The sequence below is a fragment of the Lycium barbarum genome, chromosome 8 (genome assembly GCF_019175385.1).
Source record: "Lycium barbarum isolate Lr01 chromosome 8, ASM1917538v2, whole genome shotgun sequence".
Lineage (NCBI taxonomy): Eukaryota > Viridiplantae > Streptophyta > Magnoliopsida > Solanales > Solanaceae > Lycium > Lycium barbarum.
Genome location: NC_083344.1, coordinates 100,661,962 through 100,666,726, shown reverse-complemented (window position 1 = coordinate 100,666,726; position 4,765 = coordinate 100,661,962).

The following is a 4,765-nucleotide window of genomic DNA, read 5'->3' as shown; positions in this document are numbered from 1 at the left end:
ACATCTCAACGCAACCGTATACGGATATATATATATATATATATATATATATATATATATATATATATATATATATATATATATATATATATATATATATGTGTCAAAAAGCCGGCAAGGCTATCAAATGGCACAACGGCCCAAAACATATACAGAATGCACGCCGACAAGGCTGCCATAACCATATAGGATCATACAATCGCATATGGTGGGACAGGGCCCCGCCGTACCCCTGATCAAATATATACATACACAGCGAACAAAATATATATACCAAAATGTAGGCTCTGGAATGAGAAGAGCACTCCAAATAGCAGAAGAGGGTGTCCTAGACTGGTGGATCACCAAACTGTGCGTCTGTACCTGCGGGCATGAAACGCAGCCCCCGAAGAGAGGGGGTCAGTACGAAATATGTACTGAGTATGCAAAGCAGAATATACAGAAGAAAACCTGAGACATAAACGAAATAGTAGTACAAATCCAACGTATCAAAATGTTTACTTTAAAAATATGTAAGTCATGCAGAAGGTACAGAAGAATATGGTCGCCCGCCCGTCGATGGCGCCATAACACAGCATAACACCGGAAAGGTTTCTAACCTCCGAACCCCCGTCACATATCATAACACAGCATAACTCCATACACACCATAACATCATATATAAGTGGAACCCAATGACTTGGCCGTGAGTTTGGTGGAAATGGTGCTCTCCAATGACTTCTTATTTTTTCTAAGTGTTGAAGTGTGGAATGAAAGAAAGATGACTTAGTCTTCATCTTTTTAAGTCACCACAATAGTTGTCCATGTGTCTTTGGCCCACACATGTGTTGGACCAATTAAAATTGGCCACAACAATGTATGGGACCATTTCAAGACCACACGGCTAAGGCCCCTTTTTTCTTTGTGCAAGATTTTTAATTCCAAATTTATGAATTGTGGTCCCAATTTTTCCTAATTGTTCAATGCCTACAATTTCATATATAACTTATGTCTCAAAATAAAATCAAAGGTCAAAAGTCCCGACTTCAAATCCCGAAATAGTCTTGGCCTTAATTTATCATAGTTAATCCGGGTTGTCCCAATGTATAAAAATACGGAACGTAACAACGTCAGTACGAAATAATGTACCGAGTATGTAAGGTGAGTGAAACTAATATTGAAATGGAATATAAGATAACTGAACATAAACTGAAGAGTCAGCTGTACTTACCTGCCTCTGACGTCTATTAACTAACAACACGACATCAAACTACTTAGCCTTGTATAAGGCATCTAGACATGCTTGATTAGCCCCGAAGGCACTCAATGTAGCCTCGAAGGCAGTCTGTATGTACAGTCATAACCCCTAAGGCAAGCACACGTCTGTACAGGCCTGAAGGAATCTATATGGCCAATAGCCCTGAAGGCAAACATCACAGCCCCGAAGGCAACTATCATAGCCCCAAAGGCAAATATCACAGCCCCGAAGGCAACTACCATAGCCCCGAAGGCAAACAACATAGCCCCGAAGGCAAACATCATAGCCTGAAGACAACTATTATAACTCTATACGTTCAATAATCATGCTTTCTATCGTTCTAACTATTTAGCTAACTCGGCTAATCATAAGCTCATTCCAATAAAGGAGAAGTACTATAATAGGGCCATGTTAATCCAAGTATGACCATTACGAATAACACATCTTTGTGCGAATAGTTATAGGTAGCTTGATAAGGGATAATCATGCCAAAATGAGAAGAAGTGATAGCCTTTACATACATGTCACCTGCCCAGCAACTCAAGGAGCTCAACTCGAGCAGCACTTTAATCTTATTTGCTAAGAACTCCTCTTCTTCCACCTTAGTTCACTATGAAGTAGACTTCGATACGCTAAAAATAGGAAACGTTGCTGCACGTGAAATAACGTCCCTTGCTGCCATACATCGTGCTAGGTATACCTTTCCAAAAAAGAGTGGTGTTGTATATTGTCTTTATTTCTCGTGCAAAGAAGTGATTCCCAAATATTCAGTTTCCTCATTTCCTTTTTCTTGTCAGTTCTATACAAAGTGATTCCAATTATGTATTTCGCCACCTCTCCCCTATAATGAACTTGCTGCCTATATATATCTATTTGTTCTTTCATGAGAAGCTACCAAAAAGAATCTCAAACAAATCTTTCTTGGTAGACTGTGGGGTCCACCCCACTTATACACTTTACTACATGCTCCCTATGTTTCAATTTATGTGAACCTATTTTCTTTTTAGTCCGTACCAAAATAAATGACCTCTTTCCTAATTTGAAAACATATTCACTTTATGAAATGATTTACAGCCACACAAATATTCAAGACTTATTTTGAACCACAAGTTTCAAAAGTCATCACTCTTTCTTAAATGTCGTGCACAGTCAAATGAGTTCACATAAATTGAAACGGAGGGAGTACTAAGCATAATTGTCCCCAAAACGTGTCCACCCACCGGATCTTATATAGGATAGTCATGGGTTTCTTGACATGATAATTCTTAATCTCATCCACTTTGTTTCTTAACTACCTCACTTATCTCCCACTATAATTAGGCCCCGTTTGTCCATAGAAACAAAAAAAAAATCACTTTTTTTGGAATTTTGGAGTTAGAGTTGGAGTTGGAGTTGTGTTTGGCCATAGTTTTTGAAATTGTAGGTTTTGGTGAAATTTAGTTGTAAAAAAAGTGAAAAAAGTGAAAAAAATTTAAAAACAAGTTTTTGGAGTTTTTGGTATTCCGGAATACAACTTCAAGTTGTATTCATAATTCTTATGGCCAAATGCTGAAAAGTGAAAAAAGTGAAAAAAAATCCGGAATAAAGTGAATAATTCTTATGGCCAAACGCCTACTTAATAATTAATTCCTTGTTCCCAATTCACTCAAACATTTGTCACTTTTAACACATTCCATATACTCGTTGTCAAAATCATGTGATATAACACTAGTCCATAGCCTCTTTTGCCACACACAAGATATTATTTCCAACCATCATCGTCACACTTTAAGGTTGAAATCATTTCGGGACTCCATATTTTTATACACCAAGCTCTTTATTTGCATACTTGAATATGACCACGAAACTCCAAAGATCGAGTCTACTTACATACGTCGAGCAGTTCAACTCATAGCCCGAAAGCACGGGGTAATATATTGATGAAACTTATACTTTTCGATTCGCTTAACCTCTAACATCCAAGACACTTAATTATCACTTGTTAAGCATAGCATAAATACTTATAACCTCAAAAATAATCTTGTCCTTGAACTTATGTCGATTAACTTACGACAAACCCAACGTACAAAAGTACAGGATGTAACACCTTTGAACTTCTCCACAACTTTCAGTTTCTCCTTTCCAATTCTTTGAACTTTGTCAGAGCTCATCATCTTTCTCCGGCAGCTTCTCCGTACGTCTTTTGTTGTTCGAGCATGAGGCATGGAAAGATCAACCTTGCTTCTTCATTTGAAGATTTATCATTCGTTTTCGGTGGAGCCACCTCTGCCACCATAGTTTTGAGGACCTATCCCGCCATCGAGGAGGCAATTATGGAAGAAGCTCCATTGTTGTCCAAGAGGAAGTTGTCAAAGAAGGGTGAACAACGTGAGCGAATGACTATAGAGGTTTTCCCCATAAGTGGAACTTTATTTTTTACTGCACCCTTCACTCACAAATTGAACATCATGCGAGCAATCATAGTAAGCTGGGGGTTGACTATCAATCTGTCATGTGGCCTAAACACTTACAGGGTGTGCGAGAGGATTTTCACTAGGACAACTCCTTCCAATTATCCACCCCAGAAGAGCACGAAAAGATAACTAGTCAAACGATAAGATGAAATTCTGTCTACTCCAGAGGCAGAGCTACAGTGTAACATACAGTGGCGGAGCCAGGATTTATGCTAAGGGGGTTCAAAAATATAAAGAAGCCATAAATGAAGAAGCTAAGGGGGTTCAACGTCTACTATATATACATAAAAAATAATTTTCACCTTATATATACAGTGCAATTTTTCGCCGAAGGGGGTTCATCCGAACCCCCTAGGGTCTTACTAGGTCAGCCACTGGTAACATGGGGGTTCGGACGAACCCAGTAGCTTTTGCGTAGACCCTGTATTGTATTAGAAAATCCAGTAAATGTATATAATTATTTAAGTGCAAACACACTTACAAGGTTAACCTGATGGTTCAGTAGTAAGCAAGAAGGCAGACAAGCCTTCTGCGTCCGAGGGCTGGGTTCGAACCCTGCTCTCAACGTCCTTTTCGTTTTTTGCTAAGCACACATAAGTACATACACTTTTTCCCTTTGCTACACATTTTTCCCTTTCTGCTATTTATGCAGATTTTTTAAAAACATAAGATTGACAATTAAAAACGCAAAAAGAACGTTTCATTCTAAAATAAAAGAGGTCCTCCGTTTCATTCACAAACATCAAACCAAAAATCAGATTCTACAAAGACCCAAAACCTATTCGATCTGCTTCTTTTCGAACCCCCAAACCCCAAATCTCAAATCCAGGCTCCGCCTCTGATCTACGCTTAACCTTTTACTTTAGGTTTTGAACCACCCATTTATTAGGTGCCCTTTATTCTTAACCACCTGATTAGGCTATACGTCCCAAGGACTTTTAGGGTTGGTGTCTTTACTTTGTCTGGCCATGGTCAGAGAATTATTCTTACCAGCACCAACAATAACCATGACCGGGGCTGGATGGGGACGTTCGTGGTGGTGGCAACTGCCATCATTATTCCTCCAGCCAGCATG